Consider the following 27852-nt stretch of genomic DNA (forward strand, 5'->3'; position numbering starts at 1 on the left):
TAAGTCCTTCAAGGTTCCTGACATTTTTGACACTTTAGCTGTGTCGCGTTGATACAGCAATAACATTTTCATTCCTTATACCATCTTAGTGATATTTTTTTTTGTTTTTCAGTACAACCTAGACTTTCTTTGGGTAATATTTTTTTCCAAACTATTTTACTTTATAGTCATTTTACGGTGAAAAATTAGATGTAAATGCAGAAAATACACATTTTTTCACCCTTTCTATTTTTCCCATAACACAGCCAACAGTTCTAAAACACCTACAAATAATTAAGTTGTTTTTCCCGGTTAAAATGACACCCCACATGCCATATTTTATTACTATTTGAGCATGTGGCGGACCGTTATCCCCACCCAATGCATATGCAGTGATAGGATGCAAGTGCTAGGGCGAAAGTTTGGTGGCCATAGTGCTGTACAGATGCATCACTAGGCAATGGCAGAGCAATACAGATCTGAAGAGCCTTGGGGCCCAAAACTTTCACCCTAGTGGTCACATCTGATCACTACAGGTGGCAGTCATTAAAAGTTTATAAACAGGTATAGGTATTGCAGGTGTAAGCAATGGGTTAATAGGCTAGGCTGGGGTTAAAACTTAACTGGGGATTAAAAAAAACACTTTTTGTTTTATTGGGATCATGAAAATTGTATTTTTTTTTAACTTTTATAACTTTTTTTTGCCTAATTTTGTTCTCTTTAGCATAGGACTGTGCATCTGCACAAACATGGCTGCGAACACGCGTGACCATGCATGATCACGTGCACTTGCGGTGGCAGGCAGTAAATTTTAATGGGCGGGAGGCGTAGATTCTACATTCTAAAGCAGCACTTGGTGCTTGTATCTCTAAAACTGTTGGAGGAATAGCATAGTGTATATAGTAGTGTATAGGAAATGGGGGTGGAGAAAAATTATAAGCGGAAGTAGACAAAGAGGAAGAATAATAAGCGAATAGTAATAACAAGATGTTGGAAAGAAGAAGAAGGAGAAGGAGAAGAAGAATTTCTGACATCTTTTCACTCAGCTGGTTTTGAAAGCATGTAATCATGTGTGAGTACATCCTTAGTATAAATAGCTGTACACCATTTTAATCAGTCTGTCTATGCAATTCATATTCAATTTCACTATCTACAGGTAATATGTGTGTATATATTCATACAGTGCTGCCCGTAATTATTTATACCCCTGGCAAGTTTTGACTTAAAAGTTACTTTTATTCAACCAGCAAGTATTTTTTTTGATGGGAAATGGCATAGGTGTCTCCCATAAGATATTAAGGTGTACAAGAGGCATTATTGTGAAGAAAGGAAAAAAAAAAACATTTCTCAGCTTTTATTTACATTTGAGCAAAAAGTGACCAGTCCAAAATTATTCATACCCAGGGGCGTAGCAATAGGGGGTGCAGAGGTTGCGACCGCATTGGGGCCCATGGGCCAGAGGGGCCCCAAAGGGCCCTCCCTCAACTACTGTATTAGCTCTCTATTGGTCCTATGCTCACAATAATCACTTGTATAGATACTTTGAATAGTGGTAATCATTAACAAACTGTTCCCCATCCCCTTCTTGCACCTCTGACACTGTAGTTGCCATTGGCAGGTTTTGGTGCGCCGTATCAATTGTTATGTATAGAGTGCTTGGGGGGCCCCAATGTAAAACTTGCATCGGGGCCCACAGCTCCTTAGCTACGCCACTGTTCATACCCTTCTCAATAATTAACAGAAAAGCCTTTATTGGCTATTACAGCAATCAAACGCTTCCTATAATTGCAGACCAGCTTTTTGCATGTCTCCACAGGTATTTTTGCCCATTCATCACAATGAGCTGCAAATCTTTCAGGTTGGAGTGTCTTCTGGCCATCACCCTGATCTTTAGTTTCCTCCACAGATTCTCAATTGGATTAAACTCAGGACTCCAAACGTTAATGTTGTTGTCTGCTAACCATTTCTCTACCACTTTTGCTGTGTGTTTTGGGTCATTGTCATGCTGAAATGTCCACTGGTGCGCAAGGACAAGTTTCTCTTCAGACTACCTGATGTTGTCATTGAGAATCCTTATATATTGCTCTTTTTTAATGATGCCATTTACTGTGATTAGGTTCCAGGGGCACCTCTAGACTTTTTGTCACTCCAGGCAAGAAATTCTGTGGTGCCCCAGCCCCCCCAATACAAAATAAAATATCACATGCATTATAGAACACTTTGCACATGATATAAGCCATCAGAAAAGGATAACTATGAAATAGGGCCCTAGGCGAGATGACACTTTTTGCCCTCCACCGATAGGCACCTAGCTTATTTAGTTAGATTTGGTGGGGGCTTGCATCCTCCCGGACCCTAAACTCTCTCCAGATCCTAGGCAGCTGGTTGTTTGGTCAGAGAGACAGTGGGAGAGGGAGCATGAGCAGAGGGTGAGGGCAAGCACAGATAAGCTACATACTCACCACAGTGACTGCAACGACCCAGGAAGATGGATCCAGCGAGGTGTCCCTCATGACAAGCATCCAGCGATTCATCTTCCAGGCCAGCGGGTATGCATGACGTCACGTGACATTACACAACGAGTGCGAACGAGAAGTCAAGCGATCGCAGTACTTTACGGGGTGTCGTCAGCGATCTTAAAAATCCGATGCTCAGTGACGGTCATTTATCACCACGCAACGCTAAGCGATGTTTACGTGATCTTGCACCTGTACCCATGTCGCGACATCGTGTAAATGACTACTTGTCGCTCAAAAAACATAAATAAATTGATTGACATCAGGAAAATCGTTGAAAAAATCGTGAGGTGGGTACATAGCATTAGAGAGAGAGGACAAACAGACAGCATTAATGGAAATACATTATTATGCCAGCCTCAATTAAAAGTAGTGATGGATGTATTTGCACACATTACTTACATGTCCACTAGCATTGTTTCAGCTTTAGATGATGCCCTCCTATTCCCTCACTTACAATGAAAGACAAAACCTGCACTGTGCCCATTTCACACTTCAAACAATGTCCTTGTGAATTCAGGGAGAAGTGCAGCCTTTGTGTCCCGGAGAGAGGAGAGGAATAGATGATCCTACCTCTCCATAGCTTGTCATGGCGATCATCCTGACATCTAGACTTGCCAGACATTCTAGCAGAGCAGAGGGCTGTCTGCAAAGTTCACTGTTTGTTTGTCTGGGTCTGCAGACTCAGCAACATTTGGGGGTAGGGAGCTGTCGCCTCTGTACACTGAATAGTGAGGGACTGTCTCAAATCTTTCTATGAATCCTTATCAGATGTATTCATTAGAACACTTGTGAGAGTAGAAAACTTTCTTGTCAGTCACTCAGGATCAGGTTGGAGGGGCAGAGAACAGCTATAAACCAGGCACCTTCTCCTTAAGGAGTGTCAATAAATCTAAACTCTGAATGATTCTTTATCAGTGACTTAGCAGAAGGCTATTAGTGAAAAGAGCAGAAGGCTATTTCTCTCCAGTCCCTTACAACGGACTTTCAGGACAAGAATTTTTTCCCCTTGGACTGACAGTAATTTATTGTGCCTTTCCCCATCAAATCACTCCAAGCCACTTCTTGGGTGGTCTGTAGGTTAAGGCGCCTCTGTTAGGTTCCCTGGTCCATTGGGTGAAAAACACCCCCAAAGCATTATGTTCCCACACTATATTTAACAGTGGGGATGGTGTTCTTTGGGTTGGAGGCTTCTACTTTTTTTACTTTGATGAAGGAAACATCATTGTGACCAAACTATTCAATTTTTGTTTCATCTGACCATAACACTGAAGACCAGAAGTCTTCTTCTTTGTTCAGATGAGCATTTGCAAAGGCCAAGAGAGCTTTTGTGGGCCTTATCTGGAGAAGTGGCATCCTCCTTGGTCTGCATCCAAGGAACTCAGGTAGAGAGTCAGTCCAAAACAGAGTTGAGAAGTGGGAAGACCTGGGGAGTGATCAGTGATCAAATCAGTGATCAATCTGTCCAATGTTGCCCTCACCAGGGACCATCTCTCGCTTTTGCAAAAGGGGTTGTCGTTCTCCCCTATAGGAGGGCAGTGATGCTCATCTGCGCTAGGATATCCGAGATACTCAGATATCCTAGCTCTTTTTTCACTATTCGAGCTTGAATACCGAGCTCGAATAGTATTAGCTATCCGGGCTGTGTTTTCCGAGCGCACTCGGATAGCAATCAGCTATCCGGAGATATCCTAGCTATCCGAGCTCGGATAGCGTCATCAGCTCGGATAGCGTCACGTCAGACGTCACCTCAAGTCCTCACAAGCGAATCAGAGGGCTCCCAGCCCTCTGACTGCAGCCAATCACAGAGGGGAGCCTGGCCAAGCCCCCCTCTATAAATAGCGGGCGCCATGTTGCCTCACTCGTCCTGCTTGCGACTTACTGACTGACTGTACTGAGAGACTGCTCCAGTGCTTTTTGTCTGTGCAAGTGCATTCATTGCTCAAAACACCTAGCGTTTTTACACTCCAACACTTGATATTCACCTGTATTGCTTTGTATTGTAGATAGATTGTATTTTAGGCAGTTTAGTTTGTCTGATTAGGGACTAGGGAGGGAGACTGTCACTGGTGCTGCTGCAGCTGCAGCAGCTAGACCCTGTGCCTAGGCAAGGCAGCCTGCCCTGCTCTGTGCTCTAGTCTCTAGTTACCTGTGCTCTCACCTGTCCTACTCTACTGTACTACTTTTGTGTTAGATAGATTATTGTACTATTTTGTAGTTAGCAAGGCCCAGCTTTACTGCTATACCTTTCCTGTATCTGCTCTCTGTAATCTAGTCACACCTGTTCTATTGTTTAGCTAGATTCTTCTATTGTTTAGTTAGTACTGTAGTGTACTCTAGTCTGTGTATAGGGACCGTCCATCACCGCGTTACCTAGGGTCTTTGTGTGCGCAATGCACGTATGCGCTGTCCGCACCCTCTCGTTAGTGCTACACCTGTCCTATTGTTTATATTACTTGTATTGTGTATTCACTGAATTGTACTGTACTGTAGTCTGTGTATAGGCACACCGTCAGTCAGCGTCAGCTAGGGTCTTTGTGTGCGCACTGCGCGCTCTCTCGTTAGCGCTACACCGATCTCTGCTGTAGAGTACACCTGTCCGTCACCTCACACACCCACCACCACCACCAGTCCCACCCCATTAAAGTACCCCACTTGTCCCACCCACCTATACATAACTTTTTTTTTCATTTGTATAATATTAAAAATATACGATGTTTGGCACTGCCAGCCGCGGTTTGGGCAGGGGCAGCAAGGGCAGCAAGGGCATCGGCAAGAGAGGAGGTCGTGGGTGTGGCAGCCGCGCCACCACCACCACCATGCGCAGTTCTGCGTCTGCACCAGTGGCTATTCCGCCATTAGCCACTGACCGTGGACGCCTTGGCCGCCCAATAGCTGGGAGTCACGCTGCAGAGACACAGCAGCAGCAGCAGCGTGTGGCGCAGATGTTCCTCCCACCGCCAGGTCGTAGCCGTCCTATTGAGGAGAAGGACACAGACTCTGTGGTGGAACTGATGGTGGATGAGCAGGCCACCATTAGCTCTGGAACTGAGTCCTCCACCCCCGCCACCACTCCTGTTCGCAAGAGCAGCAGCAGCAGCAGCCGCCCAGCACTGCCAGCGGGCAACACCAGCATCCTGTCACTCAGCACCTTCTTATCCCCAAGCACAGCGGGGCTATGGAGTGATGTTGCGGCAGAATTGAAGGAGGAAGAAATGCTGATGGGCACTTTGGGGGATGATGCTTTGGACAGTCAGACAGTGGTGACTGTCCCTCAGCCCATGCATGCAGAAGGGGAGTTTGTGGGGTCATCCCAGCAGGACATGTTTGCGGAGGGGGAGGATGATGATGACAGGGTGAAGGACAGAGACTGGGTGGCAGATCCCGGGGATGTCATCAGCTCTGAGGAGGAGGATGCATCTGCGGGCCTTGCTAGAAGGATCAGCATCACAGACATAGGCAGGATCAGAAGTGGGCGTGGTATGCAGGCCACACAGCGTGCTGATCCAGAGGCAGAGAGTTCTGACAGTGCCACCAGCCACACCAAGAACCCCCCCCCCCCCCCAACCACCACAGGGAGACCAGCGGCAGCAGCACCTTCGAGCCGAAGGGGCAACTTCACCTCCCCAATTTGGAATTTTTTCACCCTGCCATATGTGGAGTGCAAGCATGCCACCTGCTGCAACCAGTGCCGCCAGCAGCTCAGCAGAGGGAAGGAGCCCTCTGCGTACGGCACCACCTCTCTGGTGAACCATCTGGCAGGGAAACACTTTCATGAGCATGAGGAGTTCATGAAGTTGAAGGAAGCTGGCAGTGGCAGTGGCAGACTGCGAAGCCGTCGGCAGCAGCCACCCGCCCTCCTCCACCTCCTCCAGCAGCACCAGCAGGAGTGCATCAGAAACGCACTGCTCCTCCTCCCTCTGCAACTCCTGCCGCTGACACTGAGGCCTGTTCTGGCAGCCAGTCCTCAGTGGCCTCCTCTGCTCCCTCCAGGGATTCCCGTGCCAGCAAAAGGCGTCACCAGACCCTGCTCAGCGACACCTTCCAGGGGGTGGTCAGGGTTCTGCCTCCCAGTAGCCGTCGCGTGCATCAGCTGAACGGCTTGCTGGCACGGGCCATGTGCTCCCAACTCCTGCCTTATTCCCTTGTGCAGGAGGGGAGCGACATGCGTGCGCTCCTGATGTGTGCAGCCCCCGATTGGCCATCCCCAGCTGACATTTTTTTGCACGCACGGCCATCCCTGCACTTCACTGATCTGTGATGGCCAATGTCGGGAGAGGGCTGGATCACGGGGTGGGTCAACGGGTCCACGTCACCATGGACTCGTGGAGCATCCGGTTTGGGACAGGCCGCTATCTGTCATTCACCGCGCATTGGGTCAGCTTGGTGGAAGGGGGTGAGGAGGGGGGAGCAGCATCGGGCATTGTCAGAGCAGCAGCAGCACCAACAACGCAGTGGGTGGTGCCACCATGCAGGGTCAGCGGAATTGCAGCAGGTTCCTCTGATCCGCTTTCATCCTCCGGCACACCAGCCCAAACCCCCCGCCTCAGCAGCAGCGTGAAGCCCCGCCACTGCCAAGCGCTGCTGGAATTGGTCAGCCTGGGGAAGACCAAACTGACGGCGAACCATGTCCTGGCCAAACTCCAAGAGCAGGAGAGGAATTGGCTGATCCCCAGAGGCCTCAGAGTCAGAGAGGTGGTGTCCAACAATGGGGCAAACCTGGTTGCTGCAATCAGCAGGGGAGACCTGACCTGCATCCCTTGCCTGGCGCACGTTCTGAACCTGGTAGTCCAAATGTTCCTGCGGACCTACCAGGAGATTGGACTGACTCCTTGAGGTGGCAAGGAAGGTTCTGCGTCATTTCCGGGACTCGGCTGCAGCCGTAGCGAGCCTGGAAGAGGTGCAGAAGGAACTGCACCTGCCACAGCGCCGACTCATGATCGATGTTCCAACTCGCTGGAACTCCACCCTGGCGATGTTGGAGCGTCTGGTTGAACAGAGGCAGGCTGTCAGCCAGTACGTTGCACAAGCAACAGTTGCCGCCATCACTGCAACTGGTCGTGCCGCCACCAACCTCCCGTCCATCATCTCCACCACGGAGGACTGGGGGCACATGCAGCAGGTGTGCTCAGTGCTGGCACCCTTCCTGCAGGCCACCAACATGGTAAGCAGGGACCATGCAATGGTGTGCGAGTGGGTCCCCTTGGTGTGTGTGCTGGACAGGGCCCTGTATGCACTGCTGAAAGAAGGAGCGGCAGCTTTGGACCAGCAGGAGCTGCAGGCAGCTTCACAGGCAGGGCCGGGCCGAGGCATAGGCTGGAGAGGCTCCAGCCTCAGGGCGCAGTGTAGGAGGGGGCGCACAATTCATCCAGCTGTCATTCCTAATTGTGTTTGAAGCAGAAAGAAATAAGAAAAAGGGATACATGGCAGTGACTGCAAGCCAGATAACTAGATATTAAGGTGTTGGGGAGGTTGTGGGCCCTGGGGCACCTATTAGTCTAATAGCAATCAGTGTGTGGCGGCTGGGGTGGGAGGGATGGAGGGGCGCACTTTGCTGTCTCAGCCTTGGGTGCTGTAGGACCTTGTCCCAGCTCTGTTCACAGGCCACCTCTGAGGAGGAGGGCTTGGAGTTGATGGAGGTCCCTGACCTTGCTGCTGATGAGGGGGAGCAGCAGAGCGCAGCTGGACTGGTGCGGGGGTGAAGAGAGGATGAGGTGGAGGAGGCAGAGGATGAGGAGGACAGGACTGTCGGCTCTGGAGCTGCCGATGATGTGCCAGCAGACATGGCCAGACTCTTCCCAATGGCAGCGCACATGCTGAGGTGCCTGCGCAAGGACCTAAGGGTCATCCAGATGAAGCAGAGGGAGGACATCTGGATCTGCATGATGCTGGACCTAGTGTTGGGCGAACAGTGTTCGCCACTGTTCGGGTTCTGCAGAACATCACCCTGTTCGGGTGATGTTCGAGTTCGGCCGAACACCTGGTGGTGTTCGGCCAAACTGTTCGGGGGTCGCCCGAACTGCTGAATGGCCAGCCGAACAGGTCCGAACAGGGTCCCTGTTCGGCCGAATACTGCCCCCCTATGGGGTCGCAGGCATAAGGGGGGAGCATGCCCCGATCGCGGGGGGGGGGGGGGGTCGGAAATGCCCCCCACCCCCTCCGCTAGCGCTCCCCCCTCTGCCCGCTTCCCCATACAAAAGTTTAAGGAAGTAAAACAGTACCGGTGGTAGTGGGTGGCTGGCAGTGGGCGGCACTGTGAAGTGAGTGACTGAGGAGGAGGAGTCCGGAGAGTGACGCGTTGAGGGAGGCCGGGCAGCGGGCGGTTCAGCAGTGGTACGGTACTACTACGCGATCGGGGCATGCTCCCCCCTTATGCCTGCGACCCCATAGGGCCCCCAAAAGCGGGATGTTCGGGGAGTTCGGGGTTCGGCCCGAACATGCCGAACATCACGGCCATGTTCGGTGAACTTTCCCGAACCCGAACATCCAGGTGTTCGCCCAACACTAGCTGGACCCACGTCTGAAGGGGAAGCTCAGCCAGTTTCTGCCTGCAGGAGGAGACTGTGCGCAACAAATGAGGGATTTGCAGCTGTCCCTTGTTGAGCGCTTGAAGGAAGCCTTCCCTCAGCCATCCACCCCCACTGTCCAGCCAGCACAGATGCAGCAGCAGGTGCCTGCATCCACCAGCAGCAAGCGCACGCGCACCACAGACCTGCTGTCTCTGACCAACAAGCTCTACATGAGTGTAGAGCTGCCAGGGACTAGAGAGGAGGTGCCTGCAGCATCATCCTTCTCCAGTCACAGACAGCGCTTGACCCGCATGGTGGCTGACTACATGGGGTCCTTCAGCGGGCTTGACAGCGTTGCCCCTGTTGATCCCATGGAGTATTGGGTCAAGCACCTGCCGATCTGGAGCGAGCTTGCGCAGTACGCCGTGGAAGTGCTCTACTGCCCCCCTTCCAGCGTACTGTCAGAGCGTTGCTTCAGTGCAGCCGGTGGAGTCATCACTGAGAAGCAATCTCGTCTGTCTCACAAGTCTGTGGACAGACTGACGTTTCTCAAAATGAACCAGGCTTGGGTGGAAGGCGAATTCCTGGCCCCTGTTGTCGGCGAGAGGGGGACATGAAGTGGCACACACACATTACACCTGCTGCTGCTGTATTTCTTCCTACTGTCTGTGTCTCCACTGCCAGGGAACACATTAAAAGGTGCTGCTGCCCATGCGCCCACCAGCTATTTACGCTCAAAAATAGCTGCATTTCTGAAAAAAAAATATTTTAGAGGTATCCGGGTTGAAAACTGTGCTGTCCCAATTGTGTATTGGACACAAAGGGCTCGATTTACAAAACGGTGCTAACTTTAGCACTGGCCCTTAGCACGTCTAAACTCAGTTGAAATGTGAGAAGTAGTGATAGTGCGCAAAGTACCGCGCGCAAAGTTTTGCGCGCGCACTGCACAGAGCGCAGGGCGCTCCACGCAAAGTGCCCATTAAAGCCTATGGGACTTAGCGCGCGCATAGAACTTTGCACGCGTAAAACTTTGCGCGCAAAACTTTGCGCGCGATCTGGTTGAGAAATCCGGTGCTAACCTACTTAGCACCCTGGTTAGCACGTCTAAAGACTTTAGACGTGCTAAGTAGGTTAGCACCGCTTAGTAAATCAAGCCCAATGTGGGCTTCGCGACTAGAGATGAGCGTAATGACTTAATTACGATTTCGCGAAATTTCGCGTAATTAGTGTAATTACGATTATGGCCGTAAGTACATAATCGTAATGAAGAAGGATTTCGCGAAATTCCGTGTAAGCGTAATTTCCGCGTAATTTTCGCATTACAGTGGGTATCGCGAAATTACGTTTGCCTTGCATGCAACCGTTTGTAAGCGTAGTTACATAATGTAATTTCGCGATAGTTCATATTACTGTAAGCGTTAATTTTCGCGCCGTTTTCGCGTTATGGAATGCTATTTCGCATATAAAATTCGCCATGTAGTGATATTTCGCATCAAAATTCGCCATGCAGATGAAAATGCCTTTGGCAAAAATTCGTGAGCAACCCTGCTAACAAGTAATTACGAAATTCGCGAAATTACGAAGAAATGCGAAATTACGTTATGGTTTAACGCGAAATTACGTTATAGTTTAACGCAAAATTATGTTATGAACGAAACACGAAATTACGCGTTGAAAATTACGCTTACGGTATTTTCAATTACGATTTTAATGGCAATTACGCTACCATAATTTCGCATCGTAATAGCAAATTTCGCATGCGTAATTATAGTAACGCGAAATTTTGAAAATTTCGGCTCAACTACTATTCACGCCCGCTGTCTGGAACCTCATGGTATTTATTTACGGCCCTGGTACCACCGCTAGGAACCAGGGCCTATTATGTCTCGCTGCCAGTCTGCCACACACTCATCCTCCTCACGCTGCCTGCTTTTGTATTTCCTCCTGCTGTCTGTGTCTCCACTGCTAGGGAACACATTACAAGGTGCTGCTGCCCATGCGCCACCAGCTATTTACGCTCAAAATTCAAGAATAGCTGCATTATTTTGAAAAAAAAAATTAATTATTTTATTTGTATTGGACACAATGTGGGCTTCACGACCGCTGTCTGGAACCTCATGATGTTCATTTACGGCCCTGGTACCACCGCTAGGAACCAGGGCCTATTATGTCAGCAGCAGTCACATCACACTGCCTGACACACCTCCTGTAGCTGCATTGAGCTTCTGCTGTCTGTGTGCTGCTACCACTGCCAGGGAGAACAGAAGAAGAACTATTTTCTGCTGCCACGCACTCTCCTACCAGCTATTACCACACTACAATAGCTGCAACTACTTCCTCCTCCTGCTGATGTCTGTGTTTTACCACCGCCAGGGTACACAGAAAAAGGCGCTGTGGCTTTCAATGTGCCACTACTTATTATGCCTTCAACACAAATATAACTATGGTGTTGTTATTAAAATAAAATATTTTCCACAAATGAAGTAAAAAAAAATATTACAAAAGAAAGGAAAACCAAGACACATAATATAATGATAGAGAAGAAGAGGAAGAAGAAGAAGAAGATATAGAAGAAGAAGAAAATATAGAAGAAGAAGATGATGAAGAAGATATAGAAGAAGAAGAAGATATAGAAGAAGAAGAAGAAGAAAAAGATATAGAAGAAGAAGAAGATATAGAAGAAGAAGAAGAAGATATAGAAGAAGAAGAAGAAGATATAGAAGAAGAAGATATAGAAGAAGAAGAAGAAGATATAGAAGAAGAAGATGAAGATGAAGAAGATGAAGAAGAAGAAGATGAAGAAGAAGAAGAAGATATAAAAGAAGAAGAAGAAGAAGATATAGAAGAAGAAGACGAAGAAGATATAGAAGAAGAAGAAAAGGATACAGAAGAAGAAGATATAGAAGAAGATATAGAAGAAGAAAAAGATAATTGAAGAAGATACAAGAAGTAGAAGATGAAGAAGATTCGAGTAGAAGAAGATATAGAAGAAGAAGAAAAAGAAGAAGATATAGAAGAAGAAGATATAGAAGAAGAAGGTGAAGACGAAGTAAATGAAGACTTCCAACTTACAACCATTTTGGACACACCTTCTAATGCAAACATTTTTCATGAAGTTCATTTACTATTTTTGATACCTTTTTTATAACTACTACATCACCACATAATCACTTGATGTTTTTCTTCATAAAAAAGGTGGTTTCATGCATCATTGACCTCCAATACAAGTTTTAAAAGCTATTTAAGGCCAGCTCGAATATTTTACTCGAATACAGACTCGGATAGTGACGTCGGATATCCGAGGTCGAATCGGATATTCGATTAACTCGGATATCGAACTTCGAGTGATTTCGGATAGTTTACTATCCGAATTCGACCAAACTCGAATAGGATAATGAGTTATCCGATCAACACTGTAGGAGGGGCAGATGAATTTACTATCTTTAAAGATGACTCAATGTTCCTTAGAAAGGTGCAACTCAGGTTGGAGTTTGAAGGTTAAAGTGTTGATTAGGGTGAGGTAATTACCTCTCCTGAACATGACAGGGAAATAGATGATGATTGGCTGTCTGTGGTTGAATCTCCCGAATATGCCAAGATACGTCCGAGGTCAAACTATAGTGTATGCTTACACTTATCTCAAACCGACACCTAAGTACTTTTTTGGAACTATTCGAGCAAGAAATTCAAAAGTATAGGTGGGATGCCCCAGGGGAGCATGACAACCTCACCCCGGGTGAGAGATGGGCATTGGATAACCTGAAAGGTCAGAATGATTTAATAATCAAACCCAGTGACAAAGGGGGCAACATTGTTTTGATGGAAATATGTATGTACACAGAGAAGATCTACAGACAATTTAATGATATGTCCACTTACACTATAATAGAACAAGATCCCAAGATCCTTTCCAGCATGTGGTGGCTAGAGATGGCCCCAAACCTCTGATTTTCAGTTCGCGAACTTCCACAAAAGTTTACAAACATGCGAACTTCTGCGAACCGCAATAGACTCCAATGGGGAGGTGAACTTTGAAAACTAGAAACATTTATGCTGGTCACAAAAGTGATTGAAAAGATGTTTCAAGGGGTCTAACACCTGGAGGGGGGCATGACAGAGTGGGATATACGCCAAAACTCCCCGGGAAAAATCAGGATTTGACGCAAAGCAGTGTTTTAAAGAGACTCCAAGCTCTACCTAGAATCAAAATTTGAACTTACCTGGGGCTTTCTCCAGCCCACCGTAGGTCAGGAGGTCCCTCGGCGTACTTCTGGCCCATCTCCCCGGCCCTCCGCAGAAATAGTACCCAGCGGGCGGCGGCTCCCGGGGGACACCGGGACGAGTGTCGGGCTCCCTCTTCCTGATAGCTCGCGTCAGTCGTCATCACGCCGGCTGCCTCGCGTCATCTCGGCGGCCGGCGTGACAGTACTGCGCATGCGCTGTTTAATCACGCATGCACAGTATTGTCCCGCCGGCCGCCGTGATGATGCGAAGCAGCCGGCGTGATGACGACTGACGTGAGTTATCAGGAAGAGGGAGCCCGACATTCGTCCCGGTGTCCCCCGGGAGCCGCCGGGTGCTATTTCTGCGGAGGGCCGGGGATATGGGCCAGAAGTACGCCGCATTTTATTGCTAAATTGAAGGCCTAAAGTGCTTTACAACATCTTGCATGTGTATACATCAATCAGGGAGTGTAATTAATGTACTGCTTCACACTGACAGACCAAACTCACTGTGTAACGCACCGCAAACAGCTGTTTGTGTAGTGACGGCCATGCTGGACTGGTGCGCACCATGGCCAGAGTGCAGGCGATGTTGGTTTTCAAGCCCATATGGTCGGGCTGAGGTAGATGAATAACAGAACAACAGTGACTGAGTGTCCAGCTGATCGAATTTGGTCTGTCCACAATGAAGCAATGACCTTATTATCTATCTTCTTGGGTCAGGTGTGCCCCCCAATCCCAACACACTCATATAGCCGGCGGTCATTGCTTCATTGTGATACGCAAGCCCCTTCACCGCGGCAAGGTAATGATCATGAAGGGGAATTGACACATGTGCATGCCTTTTGTTTTGTTGTTGCAGCTGCAGTGCAACAAGAAAAATTAGCCAGGCATGTACACGCACCAGAAAAATTATTATAGCGGCCGCTGTTAGCAACGACCGTAAAAATTCAGGAATCCGCATCGAGTCCTGGACCCTGTTGGTGGTGGCGGAAAAGGCAGTCAAGTGGCCTGCAGGCAGAGATGCTGTGTGGGGACCGACTTAGTCTTGGGGCAGGCAGCCAGTCACACGATGTGCAGGCAGAGATGCTGTGTGTGGGGACTGACTTAGTCTTTGGGCGGGCAGTAACCCTCCGGGATCCATGCCTCATTCATTTTGATATAGGTGAGGTACTGAACACTTTTGTGACCTAGGCGACTTCTCTTCTCAGTGACAATGCCTCCAGCTGTGCTGAAGGTCCTTTCTGAAAGGAAGCTTGAGGCAGGGCAAGACAGAAGTTGGATGGCACAATGGGACAGCTCTGGCCACAGGTTAAGCCTGCGCACCCAGTAGTCCAGGGGTTCATCGCTGCTCACAGTGTCTACATCCACAGTTATGGCGAGGTAGTGGGCTACCTGCCGGTTGAGGCATTGGTGGAGGGTGAATCTGGAAGCACTAAGGCAAGGCATTGGACTAAAGAATGTCCACATGTCCAACATCACCATGAGATCGCTAGAGCGTCCTGTCCTTGCCTGCGTTGACATGGGAAAAGGTTTACTGGCAGTGGTACCTTTATTCCGTTGTGCTTTGACATCATCCTTAAATGCACTGTAAAGCATAGTTGCCAGCTTGTTCTGCATGTGCAGCATCCTTTCTGACTTCAGGTGAGTTGGTAACATGTCTGCCACTTTGTGCCTATACCAAGGGTCTAGTAGCGTGGCCACCCAGTACAGCTCATTCCCCTTGAGTTTTTTATACAGGGGTCTCTCAACAGGCTGGACAGTATGAAAGATGCCATTTGCACAAAGTTGGATCCAGACGTACTATCCATCTCCTCTTGCTCTACCTCAGTGATGTCAGGTAAGTTCTCCTACTCCCCCCAGCCACAAACAATACCATGGGAGCTTTGAGCAGCACAGGCCCCCTGCGACGCCTGCTGCGGTTGTTCTTCTACTGCCTGCTCCTCCTAAACAAAAACACCTTCCTGAGCATCTGACTCCTCTTCCCAAACCCCACATGACTCTTCCTCCTCCGTCTCCACCTTCCCCCTCTGTGCTGCCGCAGTTGTTGAGGAAACATCTGGTTCTGATGAGAATTGATCCCACAACTCTTCCTCCTGTATCTGTTCTTGTTCATGCCCATCCACAGCTTGATCAACCACTCTACGCATGGCACACTCCAGGAAGAAGGCATATGGGATCAAGTCGCTGATGGCGTCTTCACTGCAACTAGGTATGATCGGAAAGGGCGATTTCTGATTCCATGGAAATTCGGAATCCTGTCAGAACGAAATTCCGTAACCATTACATTCCGGTGGTATTTTGCGGAATTCCAGGGAATTCCGCGTTCTGGCAGTACAATTTCAGTAATCTCATTTGAAACCTCATTTTTGAAACATCGTAGGCCATGGGACCTACTGGCTGTTCCACCGGTTATTTATTTATTTATTTTTTGAGCAGCAGGGGTTGTCGTAGGCCATGGTACCTAGAGGTGGTTCCACGGCGGTCATCACAATTTTTTTGGGAGCAGCAGTAGTTGTCGTAGGCCATGGAACCTAGAGGTGATTCTACGGCGATCATCACAATTTTTTTGGGAGCAGCAGGAGTTGTCGTAGGCCATGGGGCCTAGAGGTGGTTCCACGGCGGTCATCACAATTTTTTTTGGAGTAGCAGGAGTTGTCATAGGCCATGGGACCTAGAGGTGGTTCCACAGCGGTCATCACAATTTTTGTTTGGAGCAACAGGAGTTGTCGTAGCGTAGGCCATGGGACCTAGAGGTGGTTTCACGGCAGTCATTATAATTTTTTTTTAAAGCAGCAGGAGTAGTCATTGGCCAAAAGCATAGGGTTAGTGATATTACGTCGGATTGCTGCAAAAACAGATTTTTTTTATCTTAAAATGCAAAAATATGCGATGGTAGTGATAGGCAGCAGAGTTTGAGAGGGAGAGCCTTTGAGGCTTAAAAAACAGCACATTGTAATTTAGTCAGTGAGAGGGGCCTTGTAATTGTCACTGATCCATGACTCATTCATTTTTATGAACGTTAGTATGTCCACATTGTCTGTGGACAGACGGGTCTGTTGGTCGGTGACCACCCCACCTGCAGTACTAAATACTCGCTCCGAAAGAACGCTGGCGGCGGGGCATGCCAGAACCTCCAGTGCATACTGAGCGAGTTCAGGCCAGGTATCCAGTTGTTTTGTCCAATAGTCCATGGGGTCATCATTACTCTCCATATTGTCTGGAGCACTTGCCGACCCCAAGTAATCATTCACAATATGGGCCAACCGCTGGCGGTGACCACTTTGTCCGCTGGTGGTGCTGCTGCTAGAAGGAGTATCTGGCATTGGCTGATAAAACTCCTTCAACATACTCAGCAGGTTCACAGATTGGCTATTAGTGCTGCTGCTGGGAGTGGGACCACCAGACCTTTGCTGAGTATGATGAGGCTTGGTAGCTTGGGCCCGGGATACAGGTGCAGGAAATGCATCTTCTACCCAATGAAGAAGGGCTTCCCGGATCTGGCTCATCCTGGCGTCTGCTTGGGAGGGGGGTATGAACTACCACATTTTACCCTTGCACCGGGGATCTAAGATGGTGGGCACCCACATGTCAAGCTTTGATTTTAGAGTTTTAATCCGGGGGTCCTTACGGAGGCACTGGAGCATGTGCGCAGCCATAGGGAAGAGATGTCTGCCATTAATCACCTCTTCCTGGCTGTCAGAACTGTCCTCATGCTCCAGCTCCACATCACAATCTTCTTCCCACCCCCGGACAATGGGCTCTTCCGCTTCCACAAGCTCGGCCTCCTCATCCAGGACTTGAGCATGCTCACTCACTCCCCCACTTGACTGACCACTGTTCAGTAGGGCTTCCTCCCCCTGTTTGAGCAGTTTCTCAAGGGCCTTGTCCAGCATGAATGCAAGAGGGAGCACTTCTGATATGCTGCAGTGCACCTCACTGACCACTTTAGTTGCCTGCTCAAACGGCTCCAACACTTTGCACACCTGTCCGATCTACTGCCACTGGTCCCCAGTAATGTAGTCCAGTGGCCCTGTTCTGGAGGAAGATGTCTGAGACAGGTATAGCCTGACCGCCATTCGCTGCTCCCACAACCTCTCCAGAATGAGAAGGGTGGAGTTCCACCACGTTGGACAATCGGAAATAAGCCTGTGCTGCGGCAGGCTATGGCAGCACTGCAGCAATTTCAAGGCCGTGGTGGCAGTTGCAGAGCGACGGATGTGGGCTGACACCTTTTGTGCTGAGGCCACAGTGTCCTTCAACCCATCAAAAGTGCGTAAAAATTTCTGCACTACAAGGTTGAAGATGTGGGCCAAGCGAGGTAAGTGAGTGTAGTCACCTTGCGAAATGGCAGCCAGCATGTTGGCACCATTATCAGACACCACTACATCTGTCTCCAGTTTTCGGGGAGTCAGCCACTGCCGAATATGATCCTGTAAGGCTGCAAGGATTAAAGATCCTGTTTGCCTATTCTCGTCCATGGATTCCAGTTTCAGCACTGCTTGGCATCGATGGTGCTGCAGACCAGTGTAGGAGCGGGACCACTTGCTGGGAGGCTCAGCAATGGCAGACTGGCCTTGGACAGAGCAGGTAGCAGAGGTAAGTACAACAGGCCTCCCCTTCAACCCACGTGGCGGCACCACCAGCTGAGATACCCCAGATCTTGCACCCTCCTCAGCAGCACCACGGAGGGTGACCCGATGGGCGGTAAACGTGGAGTTCCACCACGTTGGACAATGAGAAATAAGCCTGTGCTGCGGCAGGCTATGGCAGCACTGCAGCAGTTTCAAGGCCGCGGTGGCAGTTGCAGAGCGACGGATGTGGGCTGACACCTTTTGTGCTGAGGCCACAGTGTCCTTCAACCCATCAAAAGTGTGTAAAAATTTCTGCACTACAAGGTTGAAGACGTAGGGCCAAGCGAGGTAAGTGAGCGTAGTCACCTTGCAAAATGGCAGCCAGCATGTTGGCACCATTATCAGACACCACTACATCTGTCTCCAGTTTTCGGGGGGTCAGCCACTACCGAATTTGATCCTGTAAGGCTGCAAGGATTAAAGATCCGGTTTGCCTGTTCTCATCCATGGATTCCAGTTTCAGCACTGCTTGGCATCGATGGTGCTGCAGACCAGTGTAGGAGTGGGACCACTTGCTGGGAGGCTCAGCAACGGCAGACTGGCCTTGGACAGAACAGGTAGCAGAGGGAAGTACAACAGGCCTCCCCTTCAACCCACATGGCGGCACCACCAGCTGAGATGCCCCAGATCTTGCACCCTCCTCAGCAGCACCACGGAGGGTGACCCAATGGGCGTTAAACATTAGATACTTTCCCTGCCCATGCCTGCTGCTCCAGCCATCCATAGTAAAGTGCACCTTGCCACCGACAGCATGATCCATAGACCGGCCGACACACTCCACAATGTGCTGGTGGAGGGCAGGGATAGCATTCCTGGCAAAATAATGGCGGCTGGGGATCCGCTATTGTGGAGCAACACTGTTCATCAGTCTGTGGAAGGGGGCACAGTCCACCACAAACTGGTAGGGCAGCAGCTGTTGGCCCAACAGCCTTGCCAAGTGCGCATTATTTTTTTCAACAAATGGATCACTTGCAGGGAGCATCCACTTCCTCTGCAACATTTCTGGCACAGAGGCCTGACTCTAAAACACTGGTAATATTTCAGAGGAAACCAACAAGGGTGATGACGAGGTGCTTGCTGAGGTCTGGACTCTCTGGAGCCCTCTTCCAGCCTGGCATGCAGAGGGATTTGAAGTATAATGGGACTGAGCAGGTTGGATAGGGACAGGACGACTAGAAAAAGAAGAGGAGGGGTCTGTTGCTGCTGCTTTTCCTCCACCCATCTTATTGTAATTTTTTACATATTCGAACTCCCGTCTGTGGTGGTTGTACAGATGGCTTATCAGCCCTGAAGTGCCGAACCCGGTGTCCGATTTGCCTCTGCTCACCGATTTACGGCACACAGAACAGACTGCCCTGGATTCATCCTTTTCCAGAACATTAAAATAATTCCATGATGGGGACGTGCGTGCACGTGGAGCAGTGGTGCGAGTTGTGCGACCTGTTCTAGCACTTCCATGCTCAGCATTGGACTGGTGGGTACTGACAGACGGGAAAGCACTTGCGGCAGGCTGCTGACCAATGGTCTGCTCTGTTTCTCCATGCTGCTCACGCCTGCTAGTGCCTAACCCACTAGATGGCGACTACATTGGATCAGCCGCCTCATCATCCAAAATATCCTCCAGTTCAACCAAAGCACTGGAACCCATAAGTGACTCTTCTGGACCCTCCACCTGGCCACCAAACACCTCTGTAGTTGACTGGTGGTGATGTTGACTGGTGACACTGGATGAAGAAAACACGGGCCATTTCTGCCACCACAGGACCCACCACTTCTTGGGAGCTTGGTCCCATGGTCACCTCCAATGCCTCCTCCCAATCCTTCTCCACATCTCTCTCAATGTAGGTGTGCTTTACTTCTGGAGGAGAGTACTGGGAGGAAGCACCCTCGTCAAGAGATGCAGCTGCGGTCGGGTTCTGGTCATAAGGAACCTGGCCACTACTGGTGCTGCTGCAACTAGCTTCAAGTCCCTCAGACTGGGTAGAGGGTTCCTGATCTAAATAATTGACAACTCTCTTCACCTGCTGCTCTGTCAAAATGTTCCTGTGGGTGAACACAGGGAAGACATCTCTGACCAGGGGGGAATGCTTCCTGCTGCTGCTGCCACCCTCAACCTGATCACAAACTTGACGTGATCCACCAACACCATCATCACTCCATTTTCTTTTAGGAGTGGCAGGAAATTGCTGCTGCTCTCGCTCCATTGTTTTGGGGCCACAAACTTTATTGGGGAAGGGATATGAGCGACAGAACAGATAAGAAAATAAGGGGGTGAAATAAAGAAAATTAAAAAAAAAAATACAGAAAACAAAACAAAAAAACACAAAAAATGAACTTAGAAAACAAAAAAAAATTGGACTACACTCAACCAGTGCTGCTCGGATACCACTTTTCACTATCTAGATCTAATTCAGATCCGGATACCCAGATATCTGATCCAGGTCGGATATCCAAGTTTAAAATTTTCCAATCTGGATCCGAATCGGATATCTGACCCCCGTATCCGGCCGGATTCGGATATCTGGATAGAAAACTGGAAGTGTCCTGAAAATGCTTCCAAAAGTCTCTTTAAATGGCAAAAACCCCTTTCGGAGGTCTCTCTCTCTCTCTCTCTCTCTCTCTCTCTCTCTCTCTCTCTCTCTCTCTCTCTCTCTCTCTCTCTCTCTCTCTCTCTCTCTCTCTCTCTCTCTCTCTCTCTCTCTCTCTCTCTCTCTCTCTCTCTCTCTCTCTCTCTCTCTCTAGGCCTGGATGCCTTCGAAAGGGATTTTCGCCATTGAAGGTGATTTTGGCTTCTGCTCGGATATCTGAACTAACTATCCGCCCCGGATTTCGGATATCTATTCGGATTTAAAAAAATATCTGAATTGCTATTCAAAGTTCGGATAGTGGAAAAAGTTTGGATTATCTGGGTAGTTCGGATATCCGAAATCATACTGAGCACCACTGCACTCAACTAATCAATCACCACCTAACTCTCTCACTCTGTCAAACACTAAACCTGCGGCCTGGCTGGCTCTATCTAACCCTCTCACACAGCAACTACTAGCACACTACAGTACAATCTATAACTCAAACTAACAATCTACTGTCACTCTCTCACAAATACACCTAGCTACTACTACTAATATAGCTCACACCAATCTAACTCTCTCACACAGTCTTTAAAAAGACTTTTGGTTTATATACAGTCTTTAAAAAGACTATTGTTTTATGTTGAAACAACTAATATGGGTCTGTCTCTCCTCTCTCTCCAACACCAGAGTGAAACCCACAAGCTTCTTGACTGCACACCTCTCTTATATACAAAATGGGTGGGATAGCTGATGATAGGTAGCTATCGAGCTGGTTGCTAACATAGGATTGGTTGGTTTTTGTTAAGACTCTAATTCAGGGGTCTCAAACTCGCGGCCCGCGGGCCATTTGCGACCCTCGATACAATATTTTGTGGCCCAGGGCCCCAGAGCTTGTAGGGGCCCCCAGTGGCTACAAGAGGAAAAAAAATTCAAATCGGCGTTATAGTTTTTGAGAAAATCGATTTTAAAGTTGCAAAGGAAAAAAATACACATTTAAAAACCCGCCGACTTTAATGGTTAATAGCAAATCCACCTTAAATGCTAGAAACCCTAAATTTACAGAATATGTTAAGGAGATCATTAGGAATAAGAGGAAAAACAATTTTACAAAAAGACCTTACAGTTTTTGAGAAAATCAATTTTAAAGTTTCGAAGGAAAATAGTATACTTTTAAATGCGGTAAATGTCACTTTTAGTAGCAAGCCTAACGGTAGTGTAATTTTACATGTATCAAAAGTAAGAGCAATACATTTCCTGACAGGGTTTCCAGGGGGTTCATACGCAGCCGCAGCGCTTTGGCCAGGGATCGCTATACAGCCGCAATATGGCTGTATGAAAATTCCTGGCATTTTTTCCTATTTTCCCAATTTTTTTTTTTATGTTTAGAGTGTGGGAATTTTTTTTTTTTAAATTATGTGGGGTCCCCCCTCCTGAAACTTTTTAACCCCTTGTCCCCCATGCAGGCTGGGGTAGACAGAATGTGGAGCTCCGACCGATTGGGGCTTCACACCCTGACTATATCAGCTGCAAAAAAGGTCCCTTAATGCCGATTTTTGTTCCAGGGTATCTGTTGGGGGGGGGGGGGGGGGAGGGCAGGTTTATTTTGCTCTGGGGCCCCATTGTTGCTTAAACCGGCCCTGCCTGTCGGCAAAAGCAAAAGAGACACGGAAGCGGACTATATTTGCCCATTTTACCTTATAGTTTGCTTCAGTGCTCCCAAGTAATCCGCCGCATCCCCGCCGCTAAACAAGGGCTGCAGACCCCCAAATCCCCCGCGCAAACACACGACTGCGCTGAGGGGCAGAGCTTCCAGCTGTAGCTCTGCCCCTCCTGACGCCAATCGCCGAATGGATCGCCGCCTCTCCCCCGCCCCTCTCTGTAAAGGAAGAGTGAGAGGGGCGGGCAGAGGCGTCGATCCGCCGCGATTGACGTCAGGAGGGGCAGAGCTGAAGCTGAAAGCTCTGCCCCTTCCAGGAAATGCCGGCGGATTGCCCCCCCGGAGCGATTTGGGGGCTCTGCAGCCCTCGTTTTGCGGCGGGGACACGTGAACTCCCTTATGCGGCCCAGCCTCATCCTGACTTTGCCTCCTGCGGCCCCCGGGTAAATTGAGTTTGAGACCCCTGCTCTAATTGGTGCAGAAATTCTGATTTTCATGCAGAAATCCCGTTGTTTTCACTTTTTAGCTTCTATCTAGGGTTTTCCTTCTGATTGGCTGAAAAAATCCGCATTTCAACGGAATTCCACAATTACCGTTTAGCGCTATAGCAATTCCGTTCCGCTGCGACGGAACGGAATTGCCAATTTCCGATCGGAATCGCGGAAATCTGAATTCCGCGGAATTCGATGAGCATCCCTAACTGGGACTCACAATGTTTGTCACCTCCTCAAACGGCCACATGAGCCTGCAGGCACTTCACATGAGTATCCAGTTCTTCGGCCAGAACATCCCCATCTCCCCAGAGCATGTCCTTCTACTGTAGTTGTAGAGATACTGGGTGACAGCTTTCTCCTGTTGTAGCAGGTGGTCGAACATCAGGAGGGTCAAATTCCAGCGAGTCGGGCTATCGTAAATCAAGAGCCTCACCGGCAAGTTGTTTCTCCACTGAATATCGGCCAAGCGTGCCATGGCCGTGTAAGACCGCCTGAAATGCCCATACAACTTCCTGGCCTGCTTCAGGATGTCCTGTAAGCCTGGGTACTTACAAACAAATCTCCGGATTACGAGATTGAGCACATGTGCCATGCAGGGTACATGTGTCAACTTTCCCAAATTCAAAGGCGAAATGAGATTGCTGCCGATGTCACACACCACGTTTGCCGATCTCCAGTTGGTGCGGGGTCAGCCACTGATCTACCTGTTTGTTCAGAGCAGCCAGGAGAGCTGCTCCAGTGTGACTCTCCGCTTTGAGGCAAGACATGTCTAAGATGGCGTGACACCGTCGTACCTGGCGTGCAGCATAGGCCTTGGGGAGCTGGGGCTGTGTAGCTGGAGAGGAGATCGCAGCACCAGTAGAGTTACGCTGCCACTCAGCCAAGGAGGGGGAGGACAACAGTGAAGAGGATGTAGCAGGAGGAGTAGGAGGAGAATGAGAGGAGGTGGCAGCAGGCCTGCCTGCAAGCCGTAGAGGTGTTACAAGTTGGTCCGCTGCACAGCCACATACTTCCTGCTTGCCATCAGTCACCAGGTTGACCCAATGGGCTGTGTAAGTAATGTCCCTGCCCTGACCGTGCTTGGCAGACCAAGCATCCATGGTCAGATGGACCCTGGCCTTGACCCAACGCTGTGTGCCAGAGATGACAGCACTTACCTTTCTACTTCATGGTACAGTTTGGGTATCGCCTTTTTTGAGAAATAATTGCGGCCTGGTATCTTCCACTGCGGTGTCCCAATGGCCACAAATTTTCGAAAGTCCTCAGAGTCCACCAGCTGGTATGGTAACAGCTGGCGGGATAACAGTTCCGCCAAGCCAGCTGTCTGACGCCGGGCAAAGGGGTGACTGGCACTCTGGCAGACATTAGCTTCTTCCGCTCAAAAGTTTCCCTCATGGACACCTGACTGCTGCTGTGGGCAGAGGAGCAGACACAGCACAAGGTGAGAGGTGGAGTGGAGGAGGGTGGCGGTGATTGTAAAGGTGCAAGGGAGAAAGAGGCTGAAGATGATGCACCTGAAGGAGGAAGAGGAGAAGGAGGGTGCTTTTCTTTTGTGTGCTGCTTTTCCTCTGGTGCTCTTCCCATTGCAGTTTGTGCCTTTTTTCCCTGTGCCTTTGTAAGGCAGTTGTCCCTACACAGCTGTTGGCCTTTCCACGGCTCAATTTTTGGTGGCAGAGAGTACAGATGGCATTGCTCTGATCTTTGGCATACACACTCAAAAATTTCCACACCGCTGAGCCACCCTGGGGTATGGGCACTATGCTGGCATCAGCAGCTGACTTTGAAGGGCATGTTGGCTGGCTGTCCATAGGAGGCGATACATGGTGCCGGACACTGCCACCGGCTGTTTCTGACAACGAGCTCCCCCTGCTTCTTTTGTCTCCTCCTACTCCTCTCTGACTCCCCCTCTGAACTGTCCCCTTGGTCACCTTGTCTCTTAGGATCCCACGTGGCATCCATATCATCATAATCATCCTAACCAGATTCGCTTGTATCAATCACCTCCAAAACTGCACCAACAGCAGGTACTTCATCATCCTCCTCCTCACATGTTACGTCCATAGTGTTGCCTAACTCAGACATATGAGGTTGTGTAACTTGCTTAGCGCCTTCATCTTGTTGTAACAATAATGGCTGTGAATCAGTGATTTCCCACCAAATAACTCATGCGAAGTGTCAAATGTAGTGGATGTGGTACTTGTATTAGCGCTGGTGGCTGCAGAAGATAAGGTGTTCTGTGTTAAATAGTCAACCACGTCCTGACAATCTTGGGAGTTGATGGGACGTGCCTTCTTCTGAGCACTGTACTTTGGTCTAGGGCCGCACGAAATCGCGTCAGGACGACCTTGAACAGACCCGAACATGACAGTTTTCAGCCCAGACACCTCCAAAAATGACACCGCAACGCAAGTCCGCAATTGTGTTTTGGGTTAAATATAGGTGGTGGTATCAGCAGCAGTGGCCTGTGGCACCGTGGCGGTGGGAGCCAGCGCCAGCTTGCTTCAGCCTCTTGAACTCCTCATGCTCAACAACATGTTTTTTGGCCAGATGGGTGATGAAGCTGGAGGTGTCATACTTGTAGGGGTCACCTCTGCTCATCTGTAGTTTGCACACATTGCATAGGGCAAACTTGCTGTCCAATGAGGGCAGAGTGAAAAACCGCCAGATTGGGGAGGTGAAGATTCCCCTGCGGCCTGAATGGGATGCTGCGGCTTTTCTCCCTGTGGCGGTTGGGGGTTGAGTGGTGCGGCTGGTGGTAGCGGGCCTAGCGGCAGAAGGATGTGGTGGGTCCCGCATTCCACGGCCACTGTCTGCAATGCTGATCCTCCGTGCCAAACCCACCGACGCATCCTCCTCCTCAGAGTCAGAGCTGACATCCCCATCCTGTGGATGGTAGTCACGGTCCTTCATCCCGTCATCAACATCATACCCCCCCTCCTCAAAACCCAGAACATCATCCTCAAACTCCTTGTGGCTAACAGCCCTGAGTTCAATCGTGGCGCCTGGAGCAAAAAGCTCGCTGACTGAGGGTAGGCTGCCGACTGGGGTCGACACTGACACGGAAGACCTTCTGTGGGTGGCCGTAATGTTGCTCCCTGTCCTCTTGCCCTTGCTGCCCCTCCCCCGGCTGCTGGTGCCAGCAGACATAGTACAACTTATACGTGATGATGTCACCAGATGATGTGGGGTACTTTTACTTTAATGAAATCGGGGTTGGACTTTAAATCAAATCAGCATGGAGTGACAGACCGCAGAGTAGAGGACAGACAGTGCACACTAACTGTCACACTGACAATGCTCAGCACAGCAGCACTGCAGTAATCTGTAGTAAGCTTACACAGTACTACTCTCTCTAACAACTAACTGCAGTACTAACTAACTATATAATACAATACAATAACACAGTAATCCTATTCCCTCCTAATATACTATACTGTCCTGCTGGCCTACACAGCACACACAGACAGGACCTAACTGAGTGAATGAAATCAAACAATTACACTAGCTAGCTAAAAAAAACAATAGAACAATAGTGTAGTGAAGGTGTTTATCACTCAAAGCTTTAGGTTTATCACCAGGGGCGTCGCTAGCCCTATTTTGGGGGGGGCATGTGCCCCCAATCTGTCCTGGGGTGCCACGGACCTCCTCCCCAGGGGTGCCCGGCACTGCCCGCTGTCCCCTACTGGCCGCCGCTGTCCCCTCCTGGTCGCCGCTGTCCCCTCCTGGTCGCCGCTGTCCCCTCCTGGCCGCCGCTGCCTCCCCGGCCGCCGCTGCCTAACCCCCCCCCGGCTGACCCCGCGGCCAGAGCTTCAGACCTCGATCAGCGGGCGACCAGACGCAGCGGGCGTTAGGACCTAGTGTACACCGCTGATATGCGGAAGTGACATCACTTCCGCATATACAGCGTGGTGCGTCCGACGCCCGCTCTATCTGGTCGGGTCGCCCGCGGCGCTGATCGAGGTTTGCTGACTGCGAGGTAATGGGGGGGCGCCTGTCACTCACTACCTAACGGGGGTCCCTGTCACTCACTAGCTATCGGGGGTCCCTGTCACTCACTAGTTATCGGGGGTCCCTGTCACTCACTATCGGGGGTCCCTGTCCCTCACTAGCTAACAGGGGTCCCTGTCACTCACTAACTGGGGTCTCTGTCACTCACTAACTGGAGTCCCTGTCACTATCTATCAGGGGTCCCTATCACTAACTAGCTATCGGGGGTCCCGGTCACTCACTAGGTATCGGGGGTCCCTGTCACTCACTAGCTAACGGGGGTCCCTGTCACTCACTATCGGGGGTCCCTGTCACTCACTAGCTAACGGGGGTCCCTGTCACTCACTAGCTAACGGGGGTCCCTGTCACTCACTAACTGGGGTCCCTGTCACTCACTAACTGGAGTCCCTGTTACTCACTATCTATCGGGGGTCCCTGTCACTCACTAGTTATCGGGGGTCCCTGTCACTATCGGGGGTCCCTGTCACTCACTAGCTAATGGGGGTCCCTGTCACTCACTAACTGGGGTCTCTGTCACTCACTAACTGGAGTCCCTGTCACTATCTATCGGGAGTCCCTGTCACTATCTATTGGGGGTCCCTGTCACTCACTATCGGGGGTCCCTGTCACTGACTATCAGGGGTCCCTGTCACTCACTAACTGGAGTCCCTGTTACTCACTATCTATCGGGGGTCCCTGTCACTCACTAGTTATCGGGGGTCCCTGTCACTATCGGGGGTCCCTGTCACTCACTAGCTAATGGGGGTCCCTGTCACTCACTAACTGGGGTCTCTGTCACTCACTAACTGGAGTCCCTGTCACTATCTATCAGGGGTCCCTGTCACTCACTAGCTATCGGGGGTCCCGGTCACTCACTAGGAATCGGGGGTCCCTGTCACTCACTAGCTAACGGGAGTCCCTGTCACTCACTATCGGGGGTCCCTGTCACTCACTAGCTAATGGGGGTCCCTGTCACTCACTAGCTTACGGGGGTCCCTGTCACTCACTAACTGGGGCCTCTGTCACTAACTGGGGTCCCTGTCACTATCTATCAGGGGTCCCTGTCACTATCTATTGGGAGTCCCTGTCACTATCTATTGGGGGTCCCTGTCACTCACTATCAGGGGTCCCTGTCACTCACTATCAGGGGTCCCTGTCACTCACTAACTGGGGTCCCTGTTACTCACTATCTATCGGGGGTCCCTGTCACTCACTATCGGGGGTCCCTGTCACTCACTAGCTAACGGGGGTCCCTGTCACTCACTAATTGGGGTCCCTGT

The sequence above is a fragment of the Hyperolius riggenbachi genome, chromosome 11 (genome assembly GCF_040937935.1).
Source record: "Hyperolius riggenbachi isolate aHypRig1 chromosome 11, aHypRig1.pri, whole genome shotgun sequence".
Taxonomy (NCBI): domain Eukaryota; kingdom Metazoa; phylum Chordata; class Amphibia; order Anura; family Hyperoliidae; genus Hyperolius; species Hyperolius riggenbachi.